Source organism: Mytilus edulis, chromosome 13 (genome assembly GCF_963676685.1).
Source record: "Mytilus edulis chromosome 13, xbMytEdul2.2, whole genome shotgun sequence".
In the NCBI taxonomy this organism is placed as follows: domain Eukaryota; kingdom Metazoa; phylum Mollusca; class Bivalvia; order Mytilida; family Mytilidae; genus Mytilus; species Mytilus edulis.
Genome location: NC_092356.1, coordinates 53,627,279 through 53,648,497, shown reverse-complemented (window position 1 = coordinate 53,648,497; position 21,219 = coordinate 53,627,279). Strand labels below are relative to the sequence as shown.

Genomic DNA, 21,219 nt, shown 5'->3' with positions numbered 1-21,219 from the left:
TCAAGATTTTATTAAACGAAAAGTTAGATCAAATCTTGTTTTTGAGATTTTAATACGATACTAAATCCATCTTTAGACAAAAAGGTGGTTCAACATAAATCACACCTGCCAAATATTAGAGTAAATTGTAAGATTTTATAGAAGAACTCGAGTTATGTGATATTTGGAGGACAAAACATGTGGATTCTAGATTATATGCTTCAAAGAAACCCTCTTATACGATATCACTAAGATTTTTGGTTGATATCGAACTTTTGTCAAGCAGTGTTACCAAAACATTCATTGTCCCGTCTATAAAATCTGATCATAGTCTTATCAAATTGACACTGTCCGGCGAAAACTTTGGTGACGGTCTCTGGAAATTCAACTCGGGTTTATTGACAGATAAAGATTATGTGGATATAGTCAAAAATACTTTATCAGAATGTGATAATAAATATCACAATTTAGAAAATAAAAATTTGAAATGGGATACCATAAAAAGTGAAATAAGGGTCGCAACTGTCAAATATTCAAAATGTAAAAACATGAAAATGCGGGAAAGAGAGTCCAATTAAAAATAAACGACATGTCGATATTCAGAAAACTCTCTCTCGTACAAATTTAGATAAAGATATCAATACACTTTTTGATTGAATTAGATATTGTTAAAGAAGATTTAGAGCAAATAGTAAACATTCAAACAAGAGGGGCTATTACACGATCACACGCCGATCAATGCGAAGGCAATGAAAGAAATTCAAAATATTTCATATCATTAGAAAAACGCAATTATAAAAATAAATGTATCAACAAATTAGTTGTAAACGACATTGAAATTTTGTAACAAGGAAAAATTCTAAATGAAGAGAGAAATTTCTACGAAAATATGTACTCATCAAAAGAAGACCCTGATAAATACTCAGGTGATACTAACTTTTTGGATTTAAATTTTATTCCTATTAAAGCTTACAGATCTGAAAAAGGATATATGCGATGCAGATATTTCAGAATCTTAGTGCGTTAAAGTTTTAAATCATTTAAATATAATAAAGGCCCTGGAACAGACGGGCTTACTGTCGAGTTTTACAAATTTTTCTAGGTTGATATATAAAAAATATGTTTTAGAAAGCTATGGATATTCCTTCGAGACCGGAACACTCTCAATAGACCAAAGACGGGGTATTCTGACTTTTTTCCAAAGAAAGATAAATATAGATCACTCTTGTCAAACTGGCGTCCTCTTTCTCTCTTAAATTTTGTTTACAAATTATTAGCCAAAGTTATTGCGGAAAGTATGAAATCATTTCTTCCGAAACTTATAGATCCGGACCAGACAGTATATGTGGCTGGTAGATATATTGGTGAAAATTTACGACTTATTGCTGATATTATATATTATTCACTACTTTCAATAATTATCCATGGCTTATATTACTAATCGATTTCGAAAAGGTGTTTGATACGCTAGAATGGAAATTTATACTAAAAGCATTGATTTGTTTTAATTTTGGTAGCAAGTTCCGGAAATGGGTCTTTACTTTATACTCAAATATATCTAGTCTTGTCGTTAATATTGGATTTAGTTCTAGTCCATTCAAAATTGAAAATGTTGTTCGACAAGGGTGTACTTTGTCTCCTTTTTTTTATTTATTTTGGCCGTTGAACTGCTGGCAAAGAATTTGTAAGAACAATCAGATATCTGGTTTAAAAATTGGGGATAATGAAAAATTTCATAGTTGGCTGATACCACTTGTTTTTTGAAAGATGTATTTTCCGCGTTTTATTAGATTCCTTTAATGATTTTGAGAAGTGTTCAGGGTTAAAAGTCATTTTTTCTAAAACCGAAGCAACATGGATTGAAAGAAATAAATTTTACAAAGAAAGTTCCCTTCCTATTAAATGGACAGATGGTTTTTTAACCTAAGGTTTAAGATTTAACGCTTTTGAGAAAATGGTTTGTTCTAATGTAGATACTTGCATAGAAAAAATGGAATCAATAATTAAAATGTGGAGGATCAGAAACCTTTCCTTGATCGGTAAAATCGTAATTCTTAAATCACTTGCAATATCAAGCTTATTTATGTCATTTCACCTACACATGTACAAAATCGTATGTAATTAAAATACAACTCGATGTTAATAGTTTTTTATGGAATGGTAGTACTCCCAAAGTTAAATCGGAAGTTATTCAAAAGTCTCCTAGCGAGGGGGGCCTGAAAGCCCCAAATTCTGAAGTACAGCTGTTATCCTTTCGTTTTATGTGGGTAAAAAGATTTTTGTCAGAACATAATTCCAAATAGTTACATGTTTCCAAAGCATTCTACTTCCTTTTTGATTTAGAGGATTTATTTATAAGCAGATGTGAATTTGAGTTTCTAAATTTAAAAGCACCTCTTTTTTTTTATATAGAAGTGTTATCTGCCTGGAAACGTTTCATGTCAGAAAAGAATTTATTTGGTTCGATCCGTTTATCAAAGATGACAGAACGAGTATTTTTTACAGATCTAGATCTTGGTACATGAAAGGCATAAGGTTCATCAATGATATTGTAAATGATGAAGGCGAATTTGTGTCTCATGACGCTATCGATTCTTGATAATTTGTATAACGTTCAAGATTAAAATTTAAGTTTGAATACCACATGCCAAGATAAGAATCATTTTCTATGTTACTAATGAAGGCTATAAGTTATCCGAAATATTTATTATTTGTTCATGTGTTTGTTGTGATAATGTACCCTTTGACTTTAATGTTTGGTTAAACAATTACATCTTCATGCCTTATATATCATGTACTGTAGTACGCCGCTGGATAAAAACTGACGAGGAAAGGTAACACACGGCCAGCGAAAGCTCTTTTTTTGAGAGCCCAGGTGGTCGTGTGGTCTAGCGGGACGACTGCAGTGCAGGCGATTTGATGTCACGATATCACAGTAGCATGGGTTCGAATCCCGGCGAGGGAAGAACCAAAAATTTGCGAAAGCAAATTTACAGATCTAACATTGTTGGGTTGATGTTTAGACGAGTATATAAGTGTCTAAGAATGTAACTTTAACACACTAATGAGTGTTATAAAATTAGTTGTTATATTTTATATATTATTCACGCAATATTTCGCTAAACAAATTAGCTTCATCGGGCGTGTGCATCTATCTAGGTGAAATCGGATGCATGACAAAAAAATATCTTTGTAGATCTTCAGGTAATGTGACTTGTATATAAATAACTCAATTGATTGACGTTAACAATAGTATAAAGTTAACAAAATATTTGTTTGTTTTTGTAGTGATTAATTAAGATAATAACACAATGTTGACTGCTATACTTCTATTATTGACTTTTATACCTATTATGTCTTTGGTCTTTTTTGTTCACCTTTCGTTGTCAATATAATGGAATTTTATGCGAGTTAGAGAAAATACCTGTTCCAAGTGAGGAATATGACAGTTGTTATCCATTTCTTTGATGTGTTTGGGCTTTTTGATTTGTCGTTTGATTAGGGATATTCCTTTTTGAATTTTCCTCGGGAGATCATTATTTTTGTGATTTTACTATTTAGACTTGTTATATATCATATTTTGTACTGTACTGTATCACAATTATATTTATTCATCGACCCGTAAGATTTATCGTTGGCTATTGTTTAGCCATTATATATTCAATGCAATCAAAGATTTGAACACAGTATACTTTTAAATTATGATATTTTTTTTCTCTGATACTGATTATAATGTTAAAATATATAATCTTTCACTCGTTAAAACATTTTTAAACTAGGCCATTCTGTAGAGAAAAAAACAGGACAATTATAACAAAATATGGTAATAAAGAAAAAACCGGCACACAGGACTTTGATGGAAAAGGGGCAATTAAGACAAAAACATGAATTAAGAAAATACAAGGTCATTATGAATAAACAGGGTTGTTTGGATTTTCAGCTGTTATCGATTCAAATACATTTCTAGGGAAAAGAAATATTAAGAAATTGAAATTTCCAAAGAAACATGATTTTTATTTGAGCAAGTTGTCACATTTATATTTACATAATATAATGCATAATGTATATCAGTTAATTTAATTCTGAGTTTAAAAATTCAGAATGAAATCTTTTATTTTGTATGCCATAAATTTGAATAATACAATATTTTTTTTAAATTTGTTATTTATTTACATTTTTATATAAATCTATCACATAACATTAAAATTATTAATAAATTTTGTTTAATTTGGTAAAGTTATATATATATCTTCATTTTCTCCACAAAACATTATTTGCCTGAAGTTTGTTATAAACTATACATTGACGGTTTGGTTAATGTTAAGAAGTGGATTTTGATGGAAAAAACATTAAATAAAACTCTTATATTTTATTTATAAATTACCGAGTGTGTATGAATAATTCATTGCATAATCAATAATATTTCTATTCTTTCATGCCTATGATTAATCTTAATTCCTTGTTTGATTTCAAGTAAATCAAATCGATGCAAATTAGGAACTATTGCTATGATTTATGAGTTTCCATAACATAAATATCCCTTCGTTAATGTAAGGACAACTTTTCTTCATGCTTTCAAGACGTGTATTATTGTTAGCTTTGAACATGAAATAAGTTTAAACTCTAAGGCATACAAGTGACTGTAAGTGTGAATTTGTTGCATTTGATTTGATGTATCTAGAATTTCATTCGTACTAGCAGCGCTACATTTTTATAAGGTAACAAATGAGGCTGATATCCCATATCCCTATAATGTTTAATTACCCCTAATATCCCAATAAATATTTTTTACAAATATCCCATATCCCTAAAACTATTTTGAAATATCCCAAAAAATCATTATAAATTCATTCCCAAGCTCATTTTTTATGTCATCATCACAACGTCAACAATTTTGACTGGGAAAACAAACTGTACTAAAGGAAATTTACAGTGCATACTTCCAGTGTTAGATAAGAATATATGTGTCAAAAAGATGAAGTGTTCCATCTTAGAGCCTTGTATAACAATCTCTTTTTATGTGATCTTAAACGATAAACTTAGTGTAAGGGGTCTAATTTCAGACTTTTTTGATGAAACCAATGTTTACTTTCTACCAAGGAAAAATTAATTCCATACTAAATTACGGACCTTGTTTTTTTGGTGAAATATTTATTCATTAAAAGCATTGCGCTGTCATTTTAGAAAACCGTGATGCATATGACTGTAAATTTCATTTTGATAGCATTCTTCTTTCATTGATAACAAACTTCATCCTACACGTTAACCTATGTTGGAAAGAACAGAAGGACTCAACCCTGTCTCTTGTCCGAGATTGCTCTGACATCGAACTGCTGTTTTGCCAGACAAGCTGAGACTGTGGGACGTCAGAGCACGTCCATATCAAAAAGTGGATATTTAGCATGCAAGTTCAATAACTCAAAATTTAACACAAGAAAGCTTTCTGCTAATGTACCTACATTACACTTATAGATGTTGCAATATTTTTACAGCAGGCAAAATTTGCACAGCCCTCGTTTTGCAAAGAAATAATACAACATTTGACTCTGTGATCTTGAACTTTATTAATTACATAGATCCCAATATTTTTGTTACTTTTTTTAATTTCCTTCCTTATACAACAGTAATAGAAAGAAAATATATTAATTTACATTGATTATATAGTAATTATTCGTTATTAACATAGTTTATACGACGACATATCTACTTTTTTTTATATGGGATGTGCTCTGACGTCCCTCGGCGCCAGCTTGTCTGGCAAACCAGCCGTTGCACATCAGAACAATCTGTGAAACGTGGAGACCTCTGGAGATCCTCGCCTCATAAAAAAATAAGAGGTAAAACACTAGAAAATATCCTGTAATCATATAAAGCATCAAAACAAATAAAAACATTGACAACAATAAGGCTTAACTCATCAGATGAATACATCTAACAAAAATCTATGATTATTTCAAGAAAATTATCAATGCATATGAGCATATAATATAAAAAAAGATATGGTTTGATTGCCAATGAGACAACTCTTCACAAGAGACCATGTGACACAGCAATTAACAACTATAGGTCAACGTACGACCTTCAACAATGAGCAAAGCTCATACCGCATAGTTAGCTATAAAAGGTCCTGAAATGAAAAATGTAGAACAATTCAAACGAGAAAACTAACGGCCTAATTTATGTATAAAAAAATGAACAAAAAAAAAATATGTAACACAGCAACAAACGACAACCACTGAATTAAAGACTCCTGACTTTGGACGGGCACATACATACAGAATGTGGCGAGGTTAAACATATTAGCAGGATCCCAATCCCCCCCTTAACCTGGGACAGTGGTGTAACAGTACAACATAAGAACGAACTATACAAATCAGTTGAAAAAGGCTTAACTCATCAGATGGATACAAATAGAAATACATCTAACAAAAACAGAGAGTGGACGTGACCGAGTACTTGTACATCCAATCAACAAAAAGACACTAGATACAGATCTGAGAGTACTGGCAGTTACTGACAGCTAGTTCAAAGCCAATTACAACTAAAATTACAATTAAAAGTAATGCATCTGAGACTAAATTATCAATCATTACACATCCAGCATCCAATGGCACGGTAAACAACATCTCCGTAAAAATGAGGATGTGCTATCCCATTTGAAATAAGTTTTCTACAGGTAGAACCAAACTTCAAAACCAAATCTAGAATTTAGTAAAGATTTTAAGTGATTTGTGGTTACGAAATCCCTGACTTAATAATTTAACAGTAATACATAGATTTCTTTCATTAAAATCCAAAACGTTACAACAGACACGGGCATAGCGGAGGTGTTGTGATATATAAACACCGTAAGATAGTGCCAAAGGAACATCACCATCCAAAAAAGGAAAATTAACAATAAGGAACGAAGTATGGAAAGCAAAACAAATACTTTTAAAATTATCAGTACATATGAGCATATAATATCGAAAATAGATCAATACTTTTCGCTTGGGTTTGGATGACATTTAAATAAAACGACCATAAACTCAATTAAAATCAACAAAGCACTAAAATGACCTTTAATATTAAACTTGTTTGGGCACTTTTATCAAGTAAGATGTAAATATTTCTGTACTTAACTTTTAAATTTCCACTTATTTTTTTTCATGTTAAAATTCAATATCCTTATAAATGCATCAATATCCCATATCTCATTTACTTTTAGGACAAATATCCCATATCCCTAAAATTAAAATGGCAAATATCCCGTATCCCAATATACCCTATACAAGCCTCACAAATCTTTATATGTATTTATTATCTAATATAGTTGCTATATGTGCTACAATAATTGTAGTAAAAAGTGCTTTACATGCTCAAAGGCTTATTCTATCATGCATACCTTGAATAAAAAATCTTGATCAGCCGCAATCGATTGATTACTGGACTTTTATGGGTATGGTTACCGTCAACATATGGAGACAAACCGAATCATAAAATATGAAACAGAATTTTAAGCAAAACACAGAAAGTGACCATGGTTAACATCATATTGTAATGTATATATAAAACATATTCCTCGAAACCCCAATTGCAGTTTTCGATTTGTATTAGTAAAATGCAGATTAGACATTCACTCTATAACATAATACATATAAAGGTGAATTTACAGTCTTCATTGATGATATAAACTATTTCTTGAAATAGCTCTGAATTGTCTATCCATTGTAAATTATCGAAAAGGAAACATCAAAGATCACCTATAAAAACACAATTTTAAAATAATGAAATATATGATTTGACCAAAATCTACTAGTTACTGACATTGGTCGTTACTTTTGACAAACATTTAAAAATAATAGGGAGTTAAGATTTGACCCCATCCACTCTCCCCTTTTTATTCCGATCCATTGCTACAAAATGTATCTTTTCCGATGATATTTGTTTAAATACTGTACGTGATTCATTTGAACCAAATAGATTAAATTGAATAGCAAATAAATACATCTAAAGGGTAAACGTGCTATTGAAATGAAATGCATACCATCTGTTAGAAGGTTGAAATATCAATAAAGATTATTTTTATATACTTAGATATCTCATGAGTTATTTTCTTAAGTTGTTGTTAGTCATTCAACGCATTGAAATATTACTGATCCAGACTCCCATTCATTCATATCTACTTACATCAATACGATCTGCATGTGAAAATAATTATATATATCATTAATTCGTATATTTTAACTAATTTGGTTCGTTCGGGGATAGTCGCATGTGAAACGATATTTTCGAAAGTAGATAGAAAAAAGGAAAGCAAATGACATATTTCTAGAATATCTAAAAACCGATTTACCTTGTGACTTCACGTTATGAATTTAATCATATTGTTCAAAGTTTTTAAAAAGTGTATATTTATGATTGATTTTTAAAGAAAAACATTATCAAATACATATATTCATATAAATGACAAAATCAAAACTTAAAAAACATAACAAATAAATGAAATAACAATGTATATGCTGTTATTTCTTTAAGAGAAAATAGGATATCTATGATATTACAACTAAATCAAATGATCGGATATATAACACTGACGACTTTGATACAAATTTGGTTGGAAATTAATTATATAAAAAGCATAGCCTTTGTATAAGGTCAATACTGGATATATCGACCCAAAGAGGTATATCGCCCTCGGACTTCGTCGTCAACCAATATACTTCCTTTAGCTAAATATATCCTTGTATCAAGCTCGTATAAAGGCTATATTTATATAATATTGGTTGACACTATCTACTGAGGCAAGTGTTGTATTAGGAAAATGATAAAATGCTCGATTTATTTTTTGATACTAATATTGTCTTTAAAATGAGATGGTTAAACATTTTGACGAAAGAAAAAGTTATCAAATTCCAAAACCTTTTTCAAAAGATAAAAGAAAGTTTGATGACAAACGGACTTCTGCTGTTTTATAGCCTTAGAGACACTGCAAAAGATCCAATCTGCCAGGCTTTGAGTTGTCTGATGTAAAATATCAATTGATGAAACCAATGTTTACTTTCTACCAAGGAAAAATTAATTCCATACTAAATTACGGACCTTGTTTTTTTGGTGAAATATTTATTCATTAAAAGCATTGCGCTGTCATTTTAGAGCGTACTGATAGAGTATCATATATGTAAGAGTATATATTTGTTTCATAATCTTTCATATGAAATTTAGTTTAAAAAAACGTATGAATATATTCATTTGGAATTTTGTCATTGTAGTACATCAAAAAAACACATCCCCGAGGGGAAGGAAAGGCCAGCTGTATCCGCTTGGGATATACCTGCAATTTCTTTGTGAGTATATGCGCAGTTATATAGTTATATGATAGAAGAAAGAAATTTGTTAATTGATATTTTCTTTTTTGGAAGCCTCAGTTTTTTCGATCTGAGTGTTAAATCAAGAAATGTTCATTAAATGTAAGGGAACGAATATATTTTTTTTATTAATCCTATTTGTATTACTCTTCACATACTCAACCACCTGTTTTCAGCAAGGTATATCAGGGCTGCTACAGTGTGTTGACTTTAATATGATTAAAACACAGCTCATGCGTCCAAGCTTTGATGACATGAACCAAGAAACTTTCCGTTCTATTATTTTGGATATACACAATTGGCTCATTGTTAAAGGTCACACAGTGACCTATTTCCACTTCATTCCGTTACATCTTACACTGACGAAAAGACTTTTTAGTGGTCTCATTAGCAACCAAATTCAATTTCCATGTTTTATACTAGTAAAGAAATTATTCCGTGCATTTATTATTGCGAAAAATTGACAAACATGCGAGATTAATCAATGCCAGTTCAGAAAAACCTGCTTAAGGTAACACGATACCGAATGGCATATCTCCCGATTTCCAAAATTTTTGGCATACGTGTACTTTGAATCGAGTTACATCGGAATATGTATTAAAAAATGGGGGTCACCATTTTTGTTTTTTTTGTAATTTTCATAGGAAAACGTCAATTTTGGCGACAAATTTACTTAGGTATATAGGGGAAATGCCTTTTTTTCGGCTTACCTTTTTAGATTTTCGAATGGATGGCTATTTTCTTATATACGGAGAAAAACAAAAAACTAACATAATATCCAGGATTGCATAGTGAATCCATACACGTATAGAAACTCATATGTCACCATCCTTGTTTTTGAAATAAATAGCTTCAAAGTTGATCGATAGGCCTAGAATTTGACCAAAAACGTGTGACGTTATGGTGTACAGAATATAACGTTAACTTAATCCTTCTCAGAGAAATGGCGAAAAAAATATGTGTCGGGATCTGAATGAGTATATTTTATTTTCATTTCCCCTGTCGACTGTCGTAAAGTTCCTAGTAATGCAATATAAAATTCTACTGAATCAGATATAATTTTATTTCGTCCTGCACATGGAATTTCACTCATATGAATTAATATTAATATCGTCTGATTTTCACATCAAACGAGCATATACTTGAAACTTGCGTGAACAGGTTCCATGTGAATCTTATTATAATAGTTCATGCATAAATCACCGGAATTTTGTACACGTTAAATTCACGTAATTTGAAACAAAATTATTTAAATAATATCTTTGTTCTAAAATGATTAAAACCATAAAAAATACCTTCAGATTTTTGTTAAGTTTACGTGAATATTAAATGAAACATTTCACGTGAGATTCATCCGAATTACTGATTTTTAACTCCATCATATTAGACAATGGTGGTATCATCACTGCATCCCGTGATGCAGAAATATAGTATTTAAAAAAAAAATAATTCATTTAACAGTTTTTTAATTGCTCAGTTTGATGGTTGTTTAACGTTCAGTGGCAAATAGTTCATGCATGTTCGGGACGATACAATACAATTTTGAAAACAGTTGTTTATAAAAGACACATTTGATGCACCAGTCAAAAAAGGTTAAACATTCTGTTATTTGTGAAAATTATGAGGAAAAATAATGATCCTGATAAAATACACATTCCAAAAAATAGAATAACAAAACTCCAAGAAAAATTCAAAACGAAAAAATCCCTTATCAAATGACGAAATCAAAGACTGAAAAACATCAAAAGAATGATAAACAGCTGTCATATTCTTGACTTGGTACATCAATACATGTAGTATAGTGTACTCTGCGTGGTGTAAATGTGTTACTTGTTTTCTCAGCAAGTCGGACAAACCTTGCAAACTGTTAACCCGAATAATTCAGTCGTTATCTTCCGCTTACTACATAAAGTAAGTAGGAGAGATCGATTACGGGGAGGGACTGAATTAATTGGGTTAGCAAACTGTATGCAAAATTTCACAAATTTCAACATTCTGTCATTTGTGAAAAATTATTTACATAACAAATCTTGAGATCATATATGCATTCTTTATATAAGTAAAACAACTGCGAAATTTAAAAGTTCCAGCTTGAAATTCAACCTGTATCAGATGTAAGCCGGAGTCTGTAGTCTGTGTGCCTTTGTATTTTATCAAAATGCCTAATCCAGCAACCTGTCATGAAACAAAAAAGAAAATCCAGCCGATATGCGCACCTATAATATGAGTAGTAACACCAGGTACATAGTTTTAAAGCTGAAGCAAAACGACTGTAGTCCTAAATAATTAGCCGAATTAACCCTATATATACTAAGTGCGGGATTAACGGTCGAACGGACAAATGTTAAACAATATCATGATACGTGCTCTATAAGTAATATGGTGACAATGCATATTTTTTAATATGCAGTTCATATAATGGAATGGTAATTTGGAGATCTGAAATGTAGTAGCAATGTAAGAAGGCTAGCATTTCCGTCATTTCGTCTTTGGTGGAAAGTTGATTAATTGGAAATTTTACCGCATCTCCTTGTATTTCATTATGGTTTGAATTTTCTAGAGAAGAGCAAAAGTTTTAAGACTTAAACTAATATTTACCAAGAGACTGAAATGTTACTGTGACAATTATACTACACATACTCAAAATTTTCCAACGTTTACTAAAACTACAAATAAGAAGTGTAAAGATACTATTCCAATTAGCATTAGTCACGATTTTCTTGATGTCTTTGGTGTTGATGTCGTTTAATTAATGCCCAGCTGTTGCTATCTTATAAATTGCATATCACATATCCATTTATCATTCTATCAGCCAACTTTTGTACAAATAACATGTACACAATTTTTTGTATTTGTACTTGTACTTTTACAAATAAAGTCTCATGCTACCCCACTTCCATAATGAGCAAGCGGTAACGTAGATATTTAGTTTTGCGTAACTGTTCAATTTTGGTCTTCCTCGCCGTCTGCGTTTGAACTTTGTCGAATTTTTTGAAAAAAATAGAGACAATGATTTTAATTTTAACAACTAAAGTTCCAAGTGACGGGTGTAAATTGTAGGATTGATTGCTTTGATTATTGGTTGGTTAACGTCCAGTGGAAAATATTTCATGCATGTTCGATCAGGACGAGAACAAGTTAACAATAAATGCAATAGGTAGGTTTTGCAATAGAGGCAGGGCATCCGCGATGATGGTCGGGAAAATTTTAACTGACGCTATACATGTATATATATACTTGTACTATATACTTGTTCTAAAAACTAATTTTAAGAAAGAAACTATCCGGGCCTTTTCCGACGCCTAGTATGCGAGCAATATGCCCCTCAGAGCCCTTAAAGGTAACTTTGTTAATTTTCTTTCAGTCGTTTTGTCTCCCAACTTGTACATGTACATTATTTTCAACTCAAAACTAAAAAAACACCGAATACCCATGCAAGCGTAAATTAACACGAATATAAAATCTAAATGATTTCAAGATTTAGCTTTTTTACAGTCTCTTGCCGTTTGAATAATAAAAAGTCAGTCGTTTGCATGTAAATCTCGAGAAAAAAATTATAACGGAATCAGGGAACACGGAACCGATCTGACTACAGCCAGCCCCAACTATCAACTTGCGTTTGTAGACGCAAGTGGATACTCGGGGCTGGCTTTATTTAGACCGTAACGGAACCTGAATTTTGTTATTTTATTTCTGCCGAATCAATTAAGTGCCCATGTATTTCTCAGCCTTCGTTAACTTTCTAATGCTTCATTCCGATGTTACTGTCCGTCCTGAGTAGACCTGGTTTATACGATTACAAAGTTGGCACTGTATTTTTAAATATTTCCAAAACTATATCGAATTTAATCTGTAAAGACCAATGAATTTCAGAGACTGTTTACACATGGAACACAGGAAAAGTTATTCGGCTAAATAACCACCTTTTTACATTCCATACAAACAAACTATTTTCTGTATGATTTTCAACGTCAGCTTGTATTGTGCGTAAAGTGATAAAACTGTGTCTGCTATGCATAAGAACATATATAGATAAAGCGTGCAGATGCTTAAAAGTAAAGTAATACTTTTTAAAGATTAACAATGAGCTGAATGATTGCCGGAAAACGATAAAACAATCTATGTCAAATAACCGCTAAGTATTGCATCAAAACTCTCGGCACTCTGCATCTAGGAAAAGTTACCGTTTAATAAAAATGTCACACAAAACCCGCTGCATTGGCTTATATGTGTGAACGTTATTCGATAACGTCAGGAACGATAACTCATGGCGTAACGTCATTCGGTATCGTGTTACCTTAAAGATGTATATGTCCTGTACAAGCTGCAATTTTATACACAAATATTATACATTTTAGAATTTGTACAATGCTAAAATACAAGTTATAACATGTACAAAAGTACCTCGTACATGTTATAACATGAACACAAAATATTGCTTCAAAATTGTTTTAACCTGAACAAAATTTGAAAAATAATAATAAAGCAGAATATATACATGATATAAGCAAGATTCAAATTTATTAAATAATAAAAACAACAATTAAAGGCTAAAGAAGGTGCATTATTAGCAGCATGCATAACATACTACAGTTTCATACATTTGATAGAAATAAGTTTTGTTTTACTTGTTGCTACACGACAGGGACATGTGATACATTGAGTTGAACAAAACTAATATTTTTTCTACATTTACACCTACCAGTACAGCTGTCGTTCTTACTCACGCACTATCTCATATATCTCTCTCACACTCATATAACTAATGGGGACACATTTAAAGTTGCATTTGGAAAAAAATAAACCTGGTTTCCGCTCAAGTACTCCTTTATTTATCCAACTTTAGTTCAAATTTTAGATTGCCATGTTCATTCATATTCATCACAAGATATCAGAATGCGAGTTCTTATTAGTTTGATATTCAGCTAGTCGCAATATCCGGTTACATAAAAACCTCGCACATTTTCTTAATATAAATTGATGCAAGTCATTTATTCGCGGATAATGACACAAGTAAAAATCCGATAAAAATGATTTGAATCATCAAATCTGAAAGAAGCACGAAAACGATGAACTTAAACAAAAGACCCAAAGTTCTGATCTATATTACTCGAAGGTTACTGAAAGATAGTTCAAAGACGATAACATCATATAAATCAATCATGTTCTCTTGGATTTAAGTTTCATTCAATACAGTACATCCTTAGACAGACTTCGATATATATACTCTGCGAAAAGCCTGATATTGTGCAATGCCAGAATATAGGTGCATATATCGAATGGATATAGAACCATTTGTGTCATAATTGTATAGCAATACATTTTTGTTTATTCATCAAAAATATATTAAATAGTAGTAAAGATAAATAGAGTATTCAAAGCTCTTACTACGCTGTTAAAATGATAAACTATCAGTTTATTTATATGAGTTTATACATCTAAAATCTGTATATATTTTTTTCAATATTAATTCTACATCAGAGTCCAAAGTCACACAAGAAAACTATAGCTATGAAATTTTTTGGGAGAAACAAATACAATTGTTTAAAATGCAAAATTTCCTATCGGTTAGTTTTTGTCCTAAATCATGTACATACTAATTTGTACCATATATAAAGTCCTGTATATTGATTATTTTGGACAGAATTCCATCAGGACCATTCAAATTGAAAGAAGGAAAAGCATTTACATACTTATTAGAATAAAACTTACATGTATATATAAATAAAATATCAAATACTGATTCGTTCAAAAGATATTCCATTTTAACCGAATTATTCAAAAGAACGTAATCAACAACGAGGAAACATGAAATTCAAAGAGTTAATGATCCTTTTTTCCTAGAAACAGGGATCTTTGCATATAAAGGACTAGGAGCTATAAGAGCCATTTTTTACCCCGTCCCGATAAGATTTAATTCACGATCCTATACAGAGCTTACACCATCCAGACGCAATTCTTTCACTCGTAAAAACATTTGTAAACAGGCCATTCTGTAGGGAAAAAAACCGGGACAATTATAACAAAATATGGTAATAAAGAAAAAACCGGCACACAGGACTTTGATGGAAAAGGGCAAATTAAGACAAAAACATGAATTAAAAAAATACAAGGTCATTATGAATAAACAGGGTTGTTATGTATTTTCAGCTGTTATCGATTCAAATACATTTCTAGGGAAAAGAAATATTAAGAAATTAAAATTTCCAAAGAAACGTGACTTTTTTTTTTTAGCAAGTTGTCACATTTATATTTACATAATATAATGCATGATGTATATCAATTAATTTTATTCTGAGTTTAAAAATTCAGAATGAAATCTTTTATTTCTGGCGTATTAAAATTTTGAACTTGTTGCCTTTTGTTGGCTGTTGTTCGTGTGATTCTTTGTCAATTGTGTTCTCCAATTTATTTATATTGTAGTCCTGTGTTGTCATTTTGATGTTATATTTCACATGGCCATAAAAGTGCGAGGTTTGGCATGCCACAAAACCAGGTTCAACCCACCATTTTTTCCTTTAAAAATGCCCTGTACCAAGTCAGGAATATGGCCATTGTTATATTATAGTTCGTTTCTGTGTGTATTACATTATAACGTTGTGTCGTTTGTTTTCTCTTATTTTTTAGTGTAAATTCACATTGCGATAAGACGTGTCACGGAACTTGTCTATCCCAATTTCATGTATTTGGTTTTGATGTTATATATATATATATATGTTATATTTGTTATTCTGGTGGGATTTTGTCTATGTGTGTTACATTTACGTGTTATGTCGTTGTTCTCCTCTTATGTTTAATGCGTTTCCCTCGGTTTTAGTTTGTTACCCCGATTTTGTTTTTTGTCCATGGATTTATGAGTTTTGAACAACGGTATACTACTGTTGCCTTTATTTATTTTGTATGCCATAAATATGAATAATACAATATTTTTTTTATTTGTTATTTATTTACATTCTTATATTAATTTATCACATAACATATAAAAATATTTGTTTAATTTGGTAAAGATATATATATACATTCATTTTCTCCACAAAACATTATTTGCCTGAAGTTTGTTAAATACTATACATTGACGGTGTGGTTAATGTTAAGAAGTGGATGTTTATGGAAAAAACATTAAATAAAACTCTGATATTTTATTTATAAATTACCGAGTTTGTATGAATAATTCCTGGCATAATCAATAATATTTCTATTCTTTCATGCCTATGATAAATCTTAATTCCTTGTTCGATTTCAATGTGAAAAGTAAATCAATTGGATGCAAATTAGGAACTTTTGCTATGATTAATGAGTTTCCATAACATAAATATCCCTTCGCTAATGTAAGGACAACTTTTCTTCATACTTTCAAGACGTGTAATATTGTTAGCTTTGAACATAAAAATAAGTTTAAACTCTAAGGCAAACAAGTGACTGCAAGTGTGAATTTGTTGCATTTGATTTGATGTTTCTAGAATTTCATTCGTACTAGCATCGCTACATTTTTATAAGGTAGAAAATCTTTATATGTATTTATTATCTAATATAGTTGCTATATGTGCTACAATAATTGTAGTAGAAAGTGCTTTACATGCTCATAGGCTTATTCTATCATGCATACCTTGAATAAAAATTCTTGATCAGCCGCAATCGATTGATTACTGGAACTTTATGGGTATGGTTACCGTCAACATATGGAGACAAACCGAATCATAAAACATGAAACATAATTTTAAGCAAAACACACAAAGTGACCATGGTTAACATCATATTGCAATGTATATATAATACATTTTCCTCGAAACCCGAATTGCAGTTTTCGATTTGTATTACTAAAATGCAGATTAGAAATTCACTCTATAACATAATACATAAAAAGGTGAATTTACAGTCTTCATTGATGATATAAACTATTTTTTGAAATAGCTCTGAATTGTCTATCCATTGTAAATTATCGAAAAGGAAACATCAAAGATCATCTATAAATACACAATTTTAAAATAATGAAATATATGATTTGACTAAAATCTACTAGTTACTGACATTGGTCGTTACTTTTGACAAACATTTAAAAATAATTGGGGGTTGAGATTTGACCCCATCCACTCTCCCCTTTTTATTCCGATCCATTGCTACAAAATGTATCTTTTCCGATGATATTTGCTTAAATACTGTACGTGATTCATTTGAACAAAATAGATTAAATTGAATAGCAAATAAATACATCTAAAGGATAAACGTGCTATTGAAATGAAATGCATACCATCTGTTAGAAGGTTGAAATATCAATAAAGATTATTTTTTATATAGATATCTCATGAGTTATTTTCTTAAGTTGTTGTTAGTCATTCAACGCATTGAAATATTACTGATCCAGACTCCCATTCATTCATATCTACATCAATACGATCTGCATGTGAAAATAATTATATATATTATTAATTCGTATATTTTAACTAATTTGGTTCGTTCAGGGATAGTCGCATGTAAAACGATATTTTCGAAAGTAGATAGAGAAAAAGGAAAGCAAATGACATATTTCTAGAATATCTAAAAACCGATTTACCTTGTGACTTCTTGTTATGAATTTAATCATATTGATCAAAGTTTTTTAAAAAGTGTATAATTATGATTAATTTTAAAAAAAAAACATCATCAAGTACATATATTCATAAGAATGACAAAATCAAAACTTAAAAAACATAACAAATAAATGAAATAACAATTTATATGCTGTTATTGTTTAGGAGAAAATATGATATCTATGATATTACAACAAAATCAAATGATCGGATATATAACACCGACGACTTTGATACAAATTTGGTTGGAAATTAATAATATAAAAAGCATAGCCTTTGTATGGGGTCAATACTGGATATATCGACCCAATGAGGTATATCGCCCTCGGACTTCGTCGTCAACCAATATACTTCTTTCAGGTAAATATATCCTTGTATCAACCTCGTACAAAGGCAATATTTGTATAATATTGGTTGACACTATCTACAGAGGCAAGTGTTGTATTAGGAAAATGATAAAAGGCTCGATTTATTTTTTTGATACTAATATTGTCTTTAAAATGTGATGGTTAAACATTTTGACGAAAGAAAAAGTTATCAAATTCCGAAACCTTTTTCAAAAGATAAAAGAAAGTTTGATGAAAAACGGGCTTCTGCTGTGTTATAGCCTTATAGACACTGCAAAAGATCCGATTTGCCAGGCTTTGAGTTGTCTGATGTAAAATATCAATTGATGAAACCAATTTTTACTTTCTACCAAGGAAAAATTAATTCCATACTAAATTTCGGACCTTGTTTTTTTGGTGGAATATTTATTCGTTAAAAGCATTGCGCTGTCATTTTAGAGCGTACTGATAGAGTATCATATATGTAAGAGTATATATTTGTTTCATAATCTTTCATATGAAATTTAATTTAAAAAAACGTATGAATATATTCATTTGGAATTTTGTCATTGTAGTACATCAAAAAAACACATCCCCGAGGGGAAGGAAAGGCCAGCTGTATCCACTTGGGAAGCACGTGAAATTGCTATGTGAGTATATGCGCAGTTAAATAGTGATATAATAGAAGAAAGAAATTAGTTAATTGATATATTCTTTTTTGGAAGCCTCAGTTTTTTTTCGATCTGAGTGTTAAATCAAGAAATGTTCATTAAATGCAAGGGAAAGAATATATATTTTTTTTATTAATCCTATTTGTATAACTCTTCCCATACTCAACCACCTGTTTTCAGCAAGGTATATCAGGGTTGCTACAGTGTGTTGACTTTAATATGATTAAAACACAGCTCATGCGTCCAAGCTTTGATGACATGAACCAAGAAACTTTCCGTTCTATTATTTTGGTTATACACAATTGGCTCATTGTTAAAGGTCACACAGTGACCTATTCCCACTTCATTCCGTTTCATCTTACACTGACGAAAAGACTTTTTAGTGGTCTCATTAGCAACCAAATTCAATTTCCATGTTTTATACTAGTAAAGAAATTATTCCGTGCATTTATTATTGCGAAAAATTGACAAACATGCGAGATTAATCAATGTCAGTTCAGAAAAATCTGCTTAAAGATGTATATGTCCTGTACAAGCTGCAATTTTGTACACAAATATTATACATTTTAGAATTTATACAATGCTAAAATACAAGTTATAACATGTACAAAAGTACCTCGTACATGTTATAACATGAACACAAAATATTGCTTCAAAATTGTTTTAACCTGAACAAAATTTGAAAAATAATAATAAAGCAGAATATATACATGATATAAGCAAGATTCAAATTTATTAAATAACAAAAACAACAATTAAAGGCTAAAGAAGGTGCATTATTAGCAGCATGCATAACATACTACAGTTTCATACATTTTATAGAAATAAGTTGTGTTTTACTTGTTGCTACACGACAGGGACATGTGATACATTGAGTTGAACAAAACTAATATTTTTTCTTCATTTACACCTACCAGTACAGCTGTCGTTCTTACTCACGCACTATCTCATATATCTCTCTCACACTCATATAACTAATGGGGACACATTTAAAGTTGCATTTGGAAAAAAATAAACCTGGTTTCCGCTCAAGTACCCCTTTATTTATCCAACTTTAGTTCAAATTTTAGATTGCCATGTTCATTCATATTCATCACAAGATATCAGAATGCGAGTTCTTATTAGTTTGATATTCAGCTAGTCGCAATATCCGGTTACATAAAAACCTCGCACATTTTCTTAATATAAATTGATGCAAGTCTTTTATTCGCGGATAATGACACAAGTAAAAATCCGATAAAAATGATTTGAATCATCAAATCTGAAAGAAGCACGAAAACGATGAACTTAAACAAAAGACCCAAAGTTCTGATCTATATTACTCGAAGGTTACTGAAAGATAGTTCAAAGACGATAACATCATATAAATCAATCATGTTCTCTTGGATTTAAGTTTCATTCAATACAGTACATCCTTAGACAGAGTTCGATATATATACTCTGCGAAAAGCCTGATATTGTGCAATGCCAGAATATAGGTGCATAATATCGAATGGATATAGAACCATTTGTGTCATAATTGTAGAGCAATACATTTTTGTTTATTCATCAAAAATATATTAAATAGTAGTAAAGATAAATAGAGTATTCAAAGCTCTTACTACGCTGTTAAAATGATAAACTATCAGTTTATTTATATGAGTTTATACATCTAAAATCTTTATATATTTTTTTCAATATTAATTCTAAATCAGAGTCCAAAGTCACACAAGAAAACTATAGCTATGAATTGTTTTAGGAGAAACAAATACAATTGTTTAAAATGCAAAATTTCCTATCGGTTAGTTTTTGTCCTAAATCATGTACATACTATTTTGTACCATATATAAAGTCCTGTATATTGATTATTTTGGACAGAATTCCATCAGGACCATTCAAATTGAAAGAAGGAAAAGCACTTACATACTTATTAGAATAAAACTTACATGTATATATAAATAAAACATCAAATACTGATTCGTTCAAAAGATATTCCATTTTAACCGAATTATTCAAAAGAACGTAATCAACAACGAGGAAACATAAAATTCAAAGAGTTAATGATCCTTTTTTCCTAGAAACAGGGATCTTTGCATATAAAGGACTAGGAGCTATAAGAGCCATTTTTTGCCCCGTCCCGATAAGATTTAATTCACGATCCTATACAGAGCTTACACCATCCAGACGCAATTCTTTCACTCGTAAAAACATTTGTAAATAGGCCATTGTGTAGGAAAAAAAAACCGGGACAATTATAACAAAATATGGTAATAAAGAAAAAACCGGCACACACGACTTTGATGGAAAAGGGCAAATTAAGACAAAAACATGAATTAAAAAAATACAAGGT

The 21,219-nt window shown here is 30.6% G+C and overlaps 1 protein-coding gene across 1 annotated transcript in view; it reads left to right on the top strand.

Moving 5' to 3' along the window:
* The window catches only part of LOC139501179 (nuclear factor 7, ovary-like), a 43,160-nt gene that overhangs the window by 5,987 nt on the left and 15,954 nt on the right, over positions 1–21,219 (top strand). The window lies entirely within an intron of this gene.